Below are 18,159 nucleotides of genomic sequence, written 5' to 3' on the forward strand. Positions count from 1 at the left end.
AAACTGTTTAACTGATCTGGAGAGCACAGCGACGCCAAACAGCAGCTGGTGTCGGGGTTGGCAGCACAATATCAAACTGACTTGATCATAGACCCATTGGCACTGGAGTTTAGGTGCGGCAATTTAAGGTCCGCTGCTGCTTTTTCGTACATTTATGTTTATTGAATCGGAAATATACTAATTATTGACTGACTTATATTGTTGTGTCCCAAAATGTTTCCGTCTTACAAACTTTAAGAAGTATGAATGGGTATTCAGGTTAAGTAAGGCATCTGCTATGGGGAAGTGTTAGAATCTGGTACCAGTGAGCAGTGTAAGAATGAGACGCTAGCATTGTGAGGAGAGGACACTGGTGGGTAAAGTGCTGAAATGGTACTGCTGGGCAGAATAAGGAGAAGGCAATGGTAGCAGTGCAAATTGACACTGGTGGTAAGTGCGTGTGAGTGGTCATAGTGAACTGCGAGAGAAACATGCACTGGTGGACAGTGTGAGAAACAGCCACTGGTGAGCAGTGTGAGATGTTAGCTCGGGCGAGCAGAATAAGTGGATGGCACTGGTCAGCAGTTTGGGGCGCAGAGTGTGAGCATGGTACTGTCAGCCATGTTGAAAGCTCACAATGATAAGCAGTGTGGGGAACTAGTGGGCAATACAAGAAGGTTGTACTGGTGAGCAGTTAGAGGAGCAGGCACTTGTGAGAAGAGCGTGCAGCATTAACTTCTGGGTGCCACGAGAAACCTGCACTGATGGGCAGTATGAGAAGTTCATATTGTTGGATACTGTGAAAAGCTAGTATTATAGGCAAAGTAAGAAATTAGATTGGTTCGTAATGTGAATAGCTCGCTCTAATGAGTGGTACGAGAAGCCGGCCGCAGCAGGCAACTAGATAGTTTGCCATTAATGGAAAAACATGGAAAATGGCACTTGAAGGCAATGTGGGAGATGACACTGGTGGGCAGTGGTACAGGCTGGGAGAGCAGTGGGCCTCATTTATGAAAAGTGACGTATCGCTGCATGAAAAAAGCGATGCCTCACTTTTCACTGCGCCCTCCTTGTGACACCAATGATGCGTCATATTTACAGTATGACACATCATGGCGCATGGAGTTACAGATACGTCAGTATTTATGACTTATCTGTATGGCGCAAAAGTGATGCATTGCTGGAGTGTGTCACAAAAGTGACGCAACTCCAGCAATGTGTCCTTTCACATGGGGCAAGCCCAATGTGAAAGGGCCTGCGTCAGTCTTACGCCTGCTGTGAGGCAGGCGTAAGAAATTGACGCATTTGTGTCCTAGAAGTGGCGCAGTGAAATCTTATAGATTTCGCTGCATCACTTCTATGACCGTTTCTTGGGTGAGAACGCCCCCCTGCATACATTATACCTGACGTAGGTATAATGTAGCGCAGGGGTTTACAAAGTGACGCATCTACCTAGATGCGTCACTTTGTAAATATGGTGCAACAAGGCACATTTTTTACGCTGCTGGTGCGTCACAAAAAGTGACGCACCGGCAGTGTAAAAGTGACGCACGGCCTCATAAATGAGGCCCAGTGTGTTTTATGGAATTGGATAGGAGTGTGAGGAGACTGCATTGGAAGGCTGTGTGAAAAATGAACTTCAGCTGTGTGTGGGGCTGGCACATTCAGGGCATTGTGAGGAACTGGTAATGGAAAGAGATTCAGGGAGTAGGCATTGGTGAGCAGAGCCAGAGCTGGCACTAATAGGCAGTCTGAGGAGCCGACACTGGTTGACGATATGATGGATTCACACTGGTGTAAAATACTTCGAGCCACAACAGTCCCAATTTGGCACCGTTCAGTAATAATTTGTCTCTGCATATCGATCACTTAATTTGCGTAAGGGGTTTACCTAATAAAATGTAGCACTCAGGCAGGAGTGAAAATCACTACAGTATCCATCACCAAATGTAAATTTCAGCAAGAGCACAACATTTCAGGCCTCACAGTCAACCATAAGCTGCACAGAAGACCAACTTGTGACACACCTAGCAGGGGAAAAAGGGTAATGGAAGATGAGAGACAAAAACCCTCAGGTTCTCAGATGGATAGCTGCATAGGGAGATGGTTGCAGAACATGTGGCATAGTGGAAATCCGGGGAATGGGTCTGAGGTACCTTGGACCTGATGTAAAGGACAGTCAGACCAAGTATGTACACAAGCCAATTAAGGCAATGGGAAGGAAGGCCACTTGTGATTGCTTACCAGTGTACAGAATCAACTGGGCTGCACCTAGCCTCCAGGCTACCTGTAGTCCATCTGAAAACCAAAGGTAAGCATCTGTTCCTCCATTCGGTACACCAGAGCTCAGGCAGTTGTTTTGGAAACTTCAGTAGGCGGTCAGAAAAGTGGGACACCGGAGAGGCCCTGTACTACTTCTGTGGACAAGTGCCCTGAGCTTCACTAGGGATCAGGGCCGGCGCTAGGCATGGGCAGTGTGGGCAGCTGCCCAGCGCCTCGCGCTCAGCACAATAACAGGGGGGGGCCCAGCTGAACCACTTTCACAGGCAGCTCACCTACTACCCGAGGCCCCCCTCCCCAACCCGATCACATTGCTAATGTATTTGTGAGCGAGGTGTCTTGACCTCGCAGTTCAGGGCGTCATTCCTGGGTGTGAAAGGTGGGGGGAGGGTAAACAAAGGGTAGAGGACATGAGAGCAACAAAGCCAATAACTACGTCAGCTCTCCAGGACAAGGGCGGGGCAGCACCACTGTTAAAATCCTGTGGTGAAGAACGTGTCTGCCCTTTGTGTATTTCCTCTCCAGCCGACAGATGGCCCTTTTGTTTTCATGATGAGCCAGACATCAGCAGATAAGGAGAGGTTGATGAGGGGAGGGGGGAGCATCTAGCTCAGACTGCCACAGTAGGGCAGTGCTCAGCAAAGTGTCTCACTACTGCTTTGAGGCACAGGAGAGGTGGTCCTTATCCCCTGGGCCTCGAAGCACGGAATCAGGCGGCAAGGTTAGGCGTGGGGCCCCTTTCACTGGGACTTGGCCATTATCTAGTGCTTCGAAGTCCAGGGCAGGGGGGCCTCACAGCTCTCGACCAGTCTGCAAGGTCCAGATTTGGGGCCCCCTTTGCAGAGCTTTGGAGCCATTATTTTGTGCTGGGAGGCACAGGACAGGGGGGCCCTGTCCTTGGCCTCAGAGTGCTACAGTTAGATCTTTAATTTCTATTTCCCAGAGAGACTAGCATGTTTGCTTCCCAGTCTAAGCCACCAGTGATAAACTGAGAGGGTTGTCTAGTAAATGCAGCTAAGTGCGTAAAAATTGATTACCACCCAATTTCTCCAGCAGGAAGCTCTGTGGCCCCTCTTATCGCGAATGAAGCAGATTGACCGTTTTTTGACACACTTTGAGCCCCTCACTTATGTCCGAGGGGCTGTGAATTTCTTGTCCATTTAATTACTTGTAGGGGATTTCATATATACTGTTTTGACAGCCCATGTTTAACATGGCTGGGAAGGTGGGGTGTGGTGGAAAGCAGAAGGGAAGTACTGCAGCTGGACAAGGTTTCTCGTTGTGAAAGAATGCGACACGTTTTCAGCTACTAACCATGAAGACATGTTGTCTGCCTTTTCAGATGTAGAAATGATAAGCAACTTCATTGATATTATGAGTTGAAAGACACTGAAAAACCTATTCAGTGTAATGTGCAACGGAATGAATGCATTCGATGACCTACTCCGGGCAGAGCCGCCCTTTATCCGTAGGCCCTTGTCCCTAATCCGTTCCTCAGAAAAGCCGCAAGGGTCTTTCAACATCCCTCTATTTTAGCTCTTTCTTTTGATCTATGAAGACAGCAAAATGTATCTGCGCACGTGATTGTTGGAAATCTTTTAGTGCTACTCTGACCCTTTTTAGGGTCGTGCCTGCAAGAGCATGCACTACCGCATGCGCCTTGCTTGTGAGACACTGTTGTATGCATAAAAGGGCTTAGAACCTGCCCGTTGCTTACCACATGTTGGTTTGCGTGGTACTCTTTTTTACAGCCTCATAATTGGTCAAGGCAGATCTAACATCTCTTCCGTTCCTCTCTGTGGAGCAGGGACCAGGCACTGATTGATTCAACGTAATCAGTGCACGTTCGCTACTTCCAATGTGATTGAGGTACTATTTTATTCTGTTTAACTTTTAGTGTCCTGCAAACAGAAGACGGGAGACTAGTAAAAACGTGCCCAGCAGGACAAACAAAGTTGCAAAGATTTATTTTCTATAGTAAAGTTTCTTTTATTTTGACAAGTCTTCTTTTCTTACTTTTCACTAATGTATTCTTTTGGTTTTGCTTGTGTACGCTGAAAAAAGTTCTCCCACTTTTACCCATGGAAGCCAAACAAATAGCCGTTCAAGGCCTGATCCAGTCTCGACTGGATTTTAGCAATGCCCTGTATCTAGGCGCCCCGATTACACATTGCGCAAGCTGCAGATTATCCAAAACTGCGCGACTCGTACACGGCTTCAGCTGCCACGCAGATTGTCAGCTAAACCTGGGCTGAGGAGCCTACATCGGCTCCCAGTGCGGCAAAGAATCTCCTTTAAGGCAATGTGTATATCCCATCAAGCCTTCTGGCAAAAGGGGCCGGTAATTAGCCGTGAGCTAATTACACAGTACCACCACAGAAAACACCTCCGTTCTAGTCAGGCCTTTTTGACCACAGCTCCCAGAATTAAGAGAGCTAGAGCAGGCGGCAGGATGTTTTCTTATAACGCCGCTAGACTGTGGAACTCGCTTCTCCTTTAGCTTAGGGCCAATCCTAACCTGCTCTCTTTTCGCAAGCAATTATAAAGACTTTTCTTTTCAACGCTCACAATTAGTTCTCCAAGCTGACCGTCGTTGATAAGTGGTGCCTCTCTCTTGTAGCGCTTGGACGCCCCAGGGCAGCAATCGCGCTATATAAGTCCACTTTTCATTTCATTTAATTTTATTTAAAATATTATTGCAAATTGACAATGTTTCTTTCTTATGTGTTTTTTCTGAAAAATGCTTTAACACATAATAGTTCAGTACACTTCCAATCAGGCCCACTCTAATCCACGCCAATCCATCTCACATCACCCCACACCAATCCACCCCACTTAATCTAATCCACCCTAGACAAACCACCCACTCCACCATACTCCAATCCTCCCACCCCACACACCAATCTGCCCCACTTCAGTCCAAAACAATCTGCCCCACTCCAGTCAAAAACAATCTTCCCCACTTCAATCCAAAACAATCTGCCCCACTCCAATCTCCGCACAAAAATCTGGCCCACTCCAATCCAAAACAATCTGCCACACTCCAATCCAAAACAATCTGGCTCACTCCAACCCAAAACAATCTACCCCACTCCAACCCAAAACAATCTGCCCCACTCCAATCTCCGCATGCCAATCTGCCCCACTCCAATCTCCGCACGCCAATCTGCCCCACTCCAATCCGAAACAATCTGCCCCACTCCAATCCGAAACAATCTGCCCCACTCCAATCCGAAACAATCTGCCCCACTCCAACCCGAAACAATCTGCCCCACTCCAACCCGAAACAATCTGCCCCCCTCCAACCCGAAACAATCTGCCCCCCTCCAACCCGAAACAATCTGCCCCCCTCCAACCCGAAACAATCTGCCCCACTCCAATCCTAAACCATGTACTCCAATCCATTCAGCGCCACTCCAATCCAAAACAGTCTGCCCCACTCCAGTCTGCCCCACTCCAGTCTGCCCCACTCCAGTCTGCCCCACTCCTGTCTGCCCCACTCCTGTCTGCCCCACTCCTGTCTGCTCCACTCCAACCCAAAACAATCCGCCCCACTCAGGTCCATCCCATCCCACTCCAATCCAATCCACCTCACCCTTATCCAATCCAACCCAATCCAATCCACCCAACTTCAATCCAATCCACCCAAATCCAATCTACCCACTCCAATCTGACCCACCACACTCCAACCCAACCCACCCCAGTTCAATCCAATCCACCTCACCCCAATCCAGTTCACCCCACCCCAATCCAGTTCACCCCACCCCACCCCAATCCAGTTCACCTCAATCCAAGCCACCCCACTTAATCCAATCCACCTCACTGCAATTCAATCTACTCCACTCAAATCCACCCCACCCCAATCGAATTACCACAACCCATTCCACCCCACCTCACTACATTCTACCCCACTCTAGTCCACCCCACATCACTCCAGTCCACCCCACTCCTGTTCACTCTTGTTCACTCCAATCCACCCCACCCCAATCCAGTCCTACCTCCCCATTTTAATCCACCCCACTTCTGTCTAATCTACCACATTTATTTCACCCCACTCCACTGCAGTTCAATCCACCCCATTTTACTCAAATCCACCCAACTCTACCCCCAATCCAATCCACCCGCCCCAGTTCAGACCACCCAACTCAGTCCAATCCCTCCAGCCCACCACACTCTAATCCACCCCACCCCAAACCAATCTAACACACCCTTCTCCAATCCACCTCACCCCATTTTAATCCATACCACTCCAATCCAATCCACCCCACCTACCCAGTCCAACTCACTCCACCTCGATCTATCACAATTCAACCCAACCCCAATCTACTCCAATCCACTCACTACCTCAGTCCACCTAGCCCACTCAACCCAATTCCACCCTACTCCAATCTACGGCACTCCACTCTATGATGCTGTACTTGATGACACTGCACTCTACGACACTCTCTGACACTGAATGACTAAACTCTACTCCCCTCTACTCAACTGTATGACACTCCACTCTCCCTATTCCACTCTACAACTACTACTCTAACAAATCCAGTCAATTATAATCTATTCCTATCACTTCACTCAAGTACACTCCATACCATTAACTTTTAACCATGCTGAAAAACAGCCACGCTGGTGTACAACACGGCAACTCAACATTGCCAAAGCCAATATTTCTTCTAGACAAGACCGATTGGCTTTGCCAATGCTTGTTAAGGGTGATGTTATTCTGAGCCTTTGCCTAAAATATTTGGCATGAAAAGAGGCACACAGCACATTGGATAATAACTTTATGGTGAAACGCACAATACCTCTGTGGTTTTGTGTCAAAGGTATTTTTACCTGTCATTTGAATTATCACGTACATATACAGGTGTTTCATTCTACTTTTTCTAAGGAGTTACTATTATATTATTTAATGACGCTCAGATAATGGATCCTGGAAGAACGATTGTGTCTTGCATAGATTCAAACTGCTGATCTGCAGTTATACAGCCAGGTTTCAACTCCAAAACTATTCTGCTAACAACTGTGAACAAAGTGGGGCCTTTGCTTGCCTCCTCTCCAAGCTTTGTTTGTCATCAGATTTACTATCCAATCCTAGGCTCCAATTATTAGCAACAACACACAATGATAAAGGCCCGGCAAGTATTTAGCCATATTTGTTGACTGTACTGAGTACAAATCCACTTTACGGAGAGATCAGAAAGAAGATAGACCCTGTACAAGGGGTTCCTATTGGCCTCACATGTATAGGTGCAGCCATAGTATTGCAATGGTGCCCATTCCTTAATCCCCAGCTTCAGACTTTGGTTTTGGTACATTGGAAAGATGGCAGCCATTTGGAGCTTTACTTTTCAAAGGTTTATCCTTGAGGAACGTAATTTGTAGTGTTGCGAAAAGCATACATTACTGTTACCCAGTTTAAGGATTAGTTAATCGTAGTCTGGACAGCCTGTTAAGTGAGTAATTAAATAGGTACACTTCTAAAATTCTACATGAAAGATGAGAGGTCTGAACTTCCATGCCAACCTTATGTCAGCTAGCCTGCTCGAGGTTGCACACTGATTACAACAGACATTACGTTACCCCACCAAGCAGCCTAATAGATTAATATTCAATGCTGTGTAACCCACAGCAGCAATTTGGAAGCATTTCTAATTCATTTGAACGGGCGTTTAGCTTTTCAAGTGTCTTACTTTGATGTGTCCAATTAACATATTGTATGGTATTGTAGTATTTGTTTAACACTTACTACCCATATGTGAGGCGCTGAAGCACTTACCAACATAGATAGCAAGCTACAACTTGGGTGTGGTTGGAAGGGTGTTGTGCTGTTTTGAGCTTATCTGCAATGTGTTTTATTTCCTGCGTGATGGGCAGCGAGGTACAGCTTACTTTATGGGATGCAGCACCAGAGGGTGAGATGGATGAGTGTATGTGAGAGGGAGACTCACCAACTGTAATTATAATAAGGAATTCCCAGCTTAGCCACAGTGATAGGGAATGATGTGCGTCTGTACCCCAAAAGGGTGATAATCACAGAAGGCCCAGTAATCCACATGGTGACGTGCCTGGCAGCAAAGGCTTTCAATGAGTAAAAAGATGCCCAAATTGCTAGAAAATATTAATTGTTGACATAAGCTGTAGCCATGCACTATTTTATTTATTTATTTAGAGGCAGAGATACGGCCTAATGCTAAAAAAGTACACCTAATGAAGGAGGAAGGAAGCCAAAGAGAAATCAAGGCTGACAACCTCAGCAGAAACAACACAAACTTTAAAACATCCACATTCCACCGACTTCTAAGGGCCCGAAGGAAGCCAACATTTTTTGCAGGATTTCACACATGCCTCTCTCAAGCTTCAGAAGGCTGTCAAAAGCAGACAATCACCAGTCAGACGGGTCTTATTCGGATTGTGGTTCAGACCCCAGACACACTGGTACCCTGCACATGGAAGGGTGAGTGACTAAGCGCTTGGCAGATTTTTGCCCTGAGAGCACAAGAGCAAATTGTGCTGCCTAGTGTTGCCTCCTGGCATCCCCCCTCCATGCAAGCCCAATATTTTACTTGGAGTCTCAGGGACCCTTGTTCATTTTAGCTAATATGAGGAAACATCCTCCTAACCTTTAGGAATTTACTCCCAGAAATGTCCACCTTCATTATTAGTAGCAAATGACATATCAGGGTAGAAAAGACTCAATTGAAGGAATAAGACGTGCCCTGCTTCCATTATTTAGTCTAGGAGAGCATCATGGCACAGATTTGTAGTTCTAAATATTTCAATCTTGCCCCTGCTCTTCTATGATGAAACAAGAGTGTGCAGTTCCTTTTAAAGACAGTGGAATAGGTGCGTAGAAATACCGTTTATTAGAGGGGGGATATGCTGCAATAGGAGCAAGTTCCCTAACACACCTGTATGAGGGTCATGCTTCATCCTCGGGCAAGCTCCATTTCAGGCCAGCACTGCAATACCCAACGGGCACCCACAAGGGGGCACTTTACCGGAGATCTTTTCATAGACCTTTTAGATCATTATATATAGTAAGGAGCTGGTAGGCTGGACCTAACCGCACCTGCCAACCCCCCCCCCCCCCCCCAAGCCTTGTAAAAAACACTTGTTATGTGTCTCCACAAGTTAACTTTACTTCTGATCTCCAATGTCTTAAGGAATATGCTGATCAGATCAGAGGGCAGATTCTACCAATAACTTCCAGATGTGTACAGGACATGATACGAAAATGGACATTTCTTTTTTTTCACATTCCTGCCCTACCCCATATTTTTCTCAAGTTGGATGACCACATAAAGTTGTGAATATGTAGAAGAATAGTACTATCTTTATGGGGCGATTGAAGGATTTTCATCAGAATAGAGCCATTCTGCCACTATAACTTTCAACAGTTCTAACACCAAATGAAAAAACCTTGATATGAAAATCCTATAAATCTGCAGCATACCTTTACTTTAAAAACACAGATACTAAACTTTACATAATGATTCAATACCAGGGAGCCACCCAATGAGAATAACCTAGAACTTTGTAGTTACTCTATTTATGTTTTACTGGAATTGTCTTTTTATGTACTTATCAATTTACTTATCTCCTCATTGTCAGATTGCAATGTTTCCTTTTATCTGCTTTTTATAATAAATGGATATTCCTTCACCTGGCTTACATCCCCTGTGAGGAGAATATAATCATTCTGAATCCTAAATCCGAAAGCTTTTTTTTCTACCGAACTTTGTTGTCCTTTTTGTTCTAGTCTGATTTATGAAGCTCTCAAAAAGAATAAAAAAGTTATTTGTATCTGAATTCAACTTCATCTCGCTATACCCTGTTGTATATTTAACTAGGGGTTAGACTAGCCATCTTTGTGAGATCTGCGTCTAGCATCCAATGTGACTAATGTAGTCCACTTAATACAGTTTTAAAATAGACATATTTCATTTGAATATTTATCTTTTAGTTCATGTTAATGATATCAACAGCATGTCTCTTCAGCAATGACAAAGATAAGATCAATAGTCTTGTGATGTCAGTTGTCTATGATGTCACTTCTTGTGATGTCACACGCAAATTAGAGGGGCCTCACATCTTCCCTTTCGCCCAGGGCCCCACAAGTCGTAGGACCGGCCCTGCTAGGGATGATACTCTCTGAAGTAGAATCCTATTGAGGGATTACGGAGATGGGATCTGTTAGGTGTATCCATCGTGGGGGACATATTGGATGGAACACAGATGGTTTCCTTTGAACACTTACAGACCTCCTTCGGTATGCATGAACAACAATTCTTCGCAACCTTCAACTCCATCACACCCGCTGCACCCTTACCGTGGAAATCTAACCGACCTCCCCAAACACAGCCACCTAGCAGGCCTACTACTCACCGGAGAAACTAAGCACAAGCACATTTCTCTAATGTATCAAACCTTCATCAACAACTCACCTGACACTTTTGACCTCTTTCAGATGGCTTGGGAAATGCACCTCACTACCTCTCAAGGGAGGAGTTGCGCAATGCACGAATGGCACAGAGAATAACAGCCAAAGCCATGCAGTTCACAGCGATCCAGCTATGAATACTAAACAGAATATACATCACCCGTTCTAGATGATGACGCTTTTGGGGGTATCATCCCCTGTCTCCTGTGGATGCAAACTATATCAAGGGATTGTTCGATTTTTTGTTCCGCAAACATCAATAAAATATGTTGTAAAAAACAATCTCTTACTTCTATAACTAATATGTATTGTTTTAGAAAGCAAAGCCCCTAGCCTTGTATTATTAACATAGCAATTAAATATATTTTTTTTTTACTAAAAACAATATAGTACAATAGTTGACTTAGGTCTTTCTTATGAGTGCAGATGCACCTGATAAATAACAATACTACCGATAACAATAGCATCTTTTACAAATTTATGAGGAATAACATACAGATTTTGGTGTTTAAGTGACCACAATTTGCATAATATGGTAAATACCATAAGCTTTTCCCCTGTTAAGTTTCGGGAGGTATGACCTGCTGCAATTTAAGTTAGCTAACGGATGCGTTTAATAAAACAAAACTTCTAATCCTAACTGGTGCATACACAGGTTTACGCACAGGTTGGAATTATCCGACCCACTGGTAATCAGGCCCATGCTGTTTTAACAGACCTTTCTTTCCCTGTTTGAAAGAAAATTTTTGTCTCTTACTAACTGCACCAAAAAACATGCCCTAAAAATACATACTTGGTAATGTATGTACTATGTTCTTGTAGAGAGAGAGAGAGAGAGAGAGAGTGTGGGTGCATGTGTGTGTGTGCGCGTGTGTGCGTGTACGCGCACGTGTGAGTGCGCGTGTGCGTGTTTGTGGGTGTGTGTGTGCGTGCGTGTGTTTGTTTGAGCAAATGCCGCTACTGCAACCATGTAGCTATGGTTCAATGAGACTTCCATAGGAAAATAATGTTGTTTTATATATGTAACTTCTTATTACACAAGGAAACGAAGCGGTAACCTTTTTTTTTTGTCCACTAGATCCCCATTGGCAAATGTCTATTATGATTGATGTCCCTGAGCTGTAAGTATTGTGTACAGAATAATAACAGCATGTTACCTGCTGCTGCAAGAAAGACTGTAATGCACCACTGCTCCCGCTACCACTTGAAAACAGTTAATAAGAAAACATTAGGAATTCGGGTTGTCTCATGTCTGAGCTAAAATAATAAAATAGTTTGCGAATGAACGATAAATGTGCAGTGTACATATAAGAGTAAATACACGCGTGTCTATTTACGTGTCACAGAGAAACAAAAAGCAAGGGTAATGGCGCTCTTCTGTGTATTTGAGCAGTCTCAGCGGTAACAAGGAATGGTGTTCCCCTGTGTCCGCTTCCTATTTTATAAGATTGGAGTTCTTTGCTGCTCATTAAAGTGTATCCTAATTTCCACTAATGTGCTGAAAGGGACATCTACAGGGCATAGCAATAAAAAAAGAAACATTGGATGGAATATTCACAAAACCTAGACTGGCTTGTGCAGAATGTAATGGAGACAAAACAATGATGTGAGGTGTTCTTGAATTTCAAGGGCAGAGACGGCTACTTATTTGGTCCCATTAGCCTAAGTGTGCGAGGCCCATTGCACCCCAATATTAATGACAGTATTTTACTACTGAAACATTAGATCAGGTCTATTCTCCTTAACTGCATTAGTGCTCTTTGCACCTTGGCCATTGGATCAGGCCTATTCTCCTTACTTGCATTTAAGCTCTTTGCACCTTGGCCATTGGATCAGGCCTATTCTCCTTAACTGCATTAGCGATCATTGCACCTTGGCCATAGGATCAGGCCTATTCTCCTTACTTGCATTAGCGCTCATTGCACCTTGGCCATTGGATCAGGCCTATTCTCCTTACTTGCATTAGCGCTCATTGCACCTTGGCCATTGGATCGGACCTATTCTCCTTACTTGCATTAGCGCTCATTGCACCTTGGCCATTGGATCAGGCCTATTCTCTTACTTGCATTAGCGCTCATTGCACCTTGGCCATTGGATCGGGCCTATTCTCTTACTTGCATTAGCGCTCATTGCACCTTGGCCATTGGATCAGGCCTATTCTCCTTACTTGCATTAGCGCTCATTGCACCTTGGCCATTGGATCAGGCCTATTCTCCTTACTTGCATTTAAGCTCATTGCACCTTGGCCATTGGATCAGGCCTATTCTCCTTACTTGCATTTAAGCTCTTTGCACCTTGGCCATTGGATCAGGCCTATTCTCCTTACTTGCATTTAAGCTCATTGCACCTTGGCCATTGGATCAGGCCTATTCTCCTTACTTGCATTTAAGCTCATTGCACCTTGGCCATTGGATCAGGCCTATTCTCCTTACTTGCATTTAAGCTCTTTGCACCTTGGCCATTGGATCAGGCCTATTCTCCTTACTTGCATTAGCGATCATTGCACCTTGGCCATTGGATCAGGCCTATTCTCCTTACTTGCATTTAAGCTCTTTGCACCTTGGCCATTGGATCAGGCCTATTCTCCTTACTTGCATTAGCGCTCATTGCACCTTGGCCATTGGATCAGGCCTATTCTCTTACTTGCATTAGCGCTCATTGCACCTTGGCCATTGGATCAGGCCTATTCTCCTTACTTGCATTAGCGCTCATTGCACCTTGGCCATTGGATCAGGCCTATTCTCCTTACTTGCATTTAAGCTCATTGCACCTTGGCCATTGGATCAGGTCTATTCTCCTTACTTGCATTTAAGCTCATTGCACCTTGGCCATTGGATCAGGCCTATTCTCCTTACTTGCATTAGCGCTCACTGCACCTTGGCCATTGGATCAGGCCTATTCTCCTTACTTGCATTAGCGCTCATTGCACCTTGGCCATTGGATCAGGCCTATTCTCCTTACTTGCATTTAAGCTCATTGCACCTTGGCCATTGGATCAGGTCTATTCTCCTTACTTAGTGGTCATTGCACCTTGGCTCCGGCACCACTTAGGCTTTATTCCAGGTCGGGTTCCCCAGTAATCCTGATTTGTTAGTACCAGGAGTTACCTTCCACCATCAGGAGTATTTCTTCAAGCAAACATTTTCGGATATTGAGGCAGAAGCACTAATTCCTGTATATTATTCCCCAAAATTCCATAATCCGGAGTATTTCTACCCCCGGGTTTACCAATAACACTAGTAACAAAGCAAAGGGGTTGCAGTGGCAGAAAATCGGCACATTTGAAACACGATCCTCGCTGGCCACTCACTATTGGGCATTAATCCAAAAATGAGAACTCAACAAACTAGGGAATCAGAGGGTGACCGACGTTCGCAGATATGTAGACAGAATGACAAGGTGGAAGTAGAATGGATTTATTAGGTCGACAGGAAGTAAGAGAGGGTACTTTCCTTTGTCTAGTTTTTTCTGTGTATCCTCAGTTGCTTTGAAGAACCTTCAGGTTGGGTCCAGTTGAATTTTTGGGATAGGTTATCTTGGTAGGTATCTAGTGGTTTCATTTGGTAGTTTTAGTTAGCCAGAATAACTTTCCATGTTTTATTGCTGGAACTAGAGAGTGCAATACATTGTAATTGGATCCAGTAGAAACCATTTGTAACTGGTCAACTGTAATTTTCAATGCTGATAGTTTGTGCCAGATGCAAGTGTGGAATTGTAGTCCTAGCCCTTGCCTCAGTTACAAAATGGCAACTCCCTAGACTTTCTTAAGATGTCGTATAGCTGGACTACTGCGATACTTTGAAGTATTTCCTCCTGATTTGGTTTGACTTGGACACGTTTGGTTTCCTACTTCCTGCCAAAAGGTAAGAGGCAGCCAGGCTGCAATTTTCTTGCTTCTGGAGGTTTACTTCACTCAATGCATGTCACTTAAGTACTGAAAAGGGGCTTTTTTCCAATTGGCAACTATAAATGCCAACTTAAGAAAACTGTTTTAAAATAAGCAAGAGACATTATCTTCAATAACTTCTCTGAGCCAGTCCTCTACTACTGCCCTTTTATGTTTTTCGGACGCACAGCAGCACAGCAGGAAGACTTGCTGCGCTGCTGTGGTCAAAATATTATAAAGGAGCCCATAGGGGCTTATTTACAAGCCCCTTGCACCGCCTGTGCGTTGCTTTTTCCCATATTCAAAGTGACGCAGGGGCGGCGCAAGGGGCTTGTAAATAACACGCAACATATTTAGACTGCAAAAAAGATACAATGTGAACAGAAAGACAAATGTATTTTCTAGCAGACAGTGTTCACATTTATCAAAGGACTTTGATTCAACCAAAATATCTTACTAGAAAATATTTTCCATGTTCATTTTCCACTGTTTCAGGTTTTTTGAAATATACATCCTTTTGAATAGTTATCGTATGGTTATTTTGTGATAGAAAATAACCATTGATGTTTGTCACAATTATCACTACTATAGTAGTGGTATGTAAGTTACTAGTGAACATGTGTAAGGGTGGGAGAGGTGAAGCATGCCATTGGCTGCGAAGTCTCTCACTGGTCAAATCATGTAATTATTGATGTGGAATTATTTTGAAGTTTATATCGTTTGTGCACTACTAATAATGTATAATATACACTTTTACAGGTGATCTTGCATATATATATATTTTTTAATTTTGTAGGTTTTATATAGCGCGGACAAGACCCTTGCGGGTATCAAAGCACTTCACAAGCAAATATAGGAAACAAAACAGGTATTGCGAGATATAATTATGTTCTGTACATACTAACAATAGTATTACAAGTTATAAATATAGTTCATGTGAATTTAGAAAAGATAAAAGATTTCACTTCTTTTTTGAAAGATACAATAGAGGGATTCAGTCTGGTTTCTGGTGGCAGTCCATTCCAAATCCTGGGAGCAATCCCCGAGAAGGCCCGGTTGTATGTTTTCTTCTTGGAGAATCATTGTGGTTTCAGTAGAATGTTACTGGCACTCCTGGTGGATCTGTTTCCACAAGAAAGTACCAATTTCCATGCCAGATAACTCAGAGTATTGTGATGTATGGCCTTGTCCGTATACATGCGATTTGTAGTTTAACTCTGGCTTCGAAAGGTAGCCAGTTGAGGACTCCAAGGTCAGGGGAGATGTGACAGTTTCTTTTGGAGCCTGTGATGAGTCTATCTGCTGAGTTGATTGAGGCTCTTAGGGGGGCTGTTGTCAATCTGGGAAGACCGCAAAGAGAGGAAATCCGATATTCAACTCTTGGGATTACAGTTTGAAGCCATTTGTGGAGAAAAAGGGTTTTCGCCTTCTCAGAGTGTTCATCTGAAAATGTGCTTCTTTTTTGCGGTGCGAACGTGTCTCTGCATATTTAGATTTTATTCGAGAGTTACTGCCAGCGATTTTGCTGAATTGATAATAAGAGGTTGGCAGTTGAGTACTGCTAGGTGTTTCAGCCAATCATGAATGATGGTTGATTGGTTGAGGGGAGCAATAAGGAGGAATTCAGTTTTGAGGGTGTTTAGTTTCAGATGGTTTTCGACCTGCCAGGTCTGGATTTTTTGTAGTGTTACGTTAAGAAATTTTATGTCCTCGAGTGAATGGATTTTTAGATATAGTTGTGTATTGTCTGCGTACATGTGGTATTGGACATTAGAGGAAGTGAGGATTTCGGTGAGCAGTGCCATGAATAGGTTGAAAAGTGTAGGAGAGTGGGAAGATCCTTGCGGGACTCCTAAAGTGACTAGGACGGGAATGGACAAGGATTGATTAACCTTGAATCTTTGTGATATATTTTGAAGGAATGGGGAGAACCAATTTAGAACTGATCCAGATAATCCCATTCTGTTCTTCAGGAGATCTAGCAAGTTGCGTGTTTGACGGTGTTAAAGGCTGACAATAGGTCAAGCAAGATTAGCAAACAGGCTTCGTTTCGATCAAGGATTTTTAGAGCGTCAGCTATTATGTGGGTCATGGAAGAGATATGGCGCAGCGGCCAGGGCGACTGATGCCGGATGCTGGGGATCATGGTTCGATCCCCAGCACTGGCGGCAGGGGTCTGCCCAGCACCATGTGACTCTGGGCAATAGCTTGCTTAATCTTCCTGACAGCCCCCAGTGCCGGGAAACCTACTACGGGTAGCTGTGCGCTTTACAAATACACGATTATTATTATTAATATTATGGCTGTTTCAGTACTGTGCCCTGTATGGAAACCTGATTGGTATTAATTGGGCAGGTTGAAATGATCAATGTGGTTGCTAAGCTGCGTGTGAACACATTTTTCTAAGAGTTTGGCCAGAGTGGGGATGTTGAATATTGGGCGGTAGTTATTTAAGTCCAATGGGTCGGACGTTGGCTTCTTTAAGATGGGATTTAAGGATATCTGTGATGATTCCTTGCAGGAGAAAGGTATTTTTAATCTTGGTCCATAGAGGCAGTAACAGTGGAATGAAGTATGTTAGGTAGTTTGCGGGAAGGGGGTATGTGAAGTGGTTGGAGGGCTTCAGAGACGTGAGCATTTTTGATATAGCTTCTTCACTATATGTATTGAAGGATGATCATGAGGCATTATTTTTGAGCTTGAACTTAGGTGAGCATATAGGTTGGGCTCATGGAGGGAGAGGTGAAGTGTCCATGTGAATGTCTGGATGGATTATTAAGTTGTTGAGCAGGTCCAACTTTATATTTTCTGCCTTCAACATGAAGAAGGAGGAAATTTCTTCGCAATTGGGTAGTGAGCCTGTGTTAGTTTGAGGGGGGTGAGGTATGCCCTTAGATTGTGATTTGATTAGTTCAAATAGTTTTTTTGCGACTGTTCTTGGCTTGGTCTAATTGATTACTGAAAAAGATTGTTTTTGATCGTCTGATCTTTCTCTAGTAGGATTTTCTCATGGTTCTTAGCTATTTGAGGTGATCTGAAGAAGGTGCTGACCTCCATTGTCGTTCAATTAATCTAAGGGATCTTCTGTCCTCATTAAGTCTACCATCGTACCATGGTTTAGAATTTTTTGTGGAGGCTTTCTTCAATTGTAAGGGAGTGACTTTGTCTAAGACCTTGTTTATGGAGCAGAAGTAGTGATCAGTCAGATCTTGCACATCGGATAGACCAGGGGGAAGCAGGATGTTACGGCTGGAGTTTGTGACTACATCTGCTCTGACATTTTTTAGCAGGGGATGATTGTTTCCAGCTGAATGGATTCCGCTTTGGAGATGACTAAATATAGGATTGTGCCTTTTTCATGTGTGGGGCTGTTACAGATTTGGGTGAGGTCAAGGTCTGAGAGGAAAGCTTTGAGGCTAATGACCGCTGAATCGTTAAGGTCATTCCAGTGGATGTTGTCTCGGAGGAATATTTGAGTATTTTGTTGTCCAGCATTTGTAGATACAATATCCATGAGATGTTCGATAAAGGTGAGGATATCTCCTGGTGGGTGGTAGAATGGGTGCAGTGAGCA

This window comes from Lissotriton vulgaris, chromosome 3_1, assembly GCF_964263255.1.
Source record: "Lissotriton vulgaris chromosome 3_1, aLisVul1.2, whole genome shotgun sequence".
NCBI classification, from domain to species: domain Eukaryota; kingdom Metazoa; phylum Chordata; class Amphibia; order Caudata; family Salamandridae; genus Lissotriton; species Lissotriton vulgaris.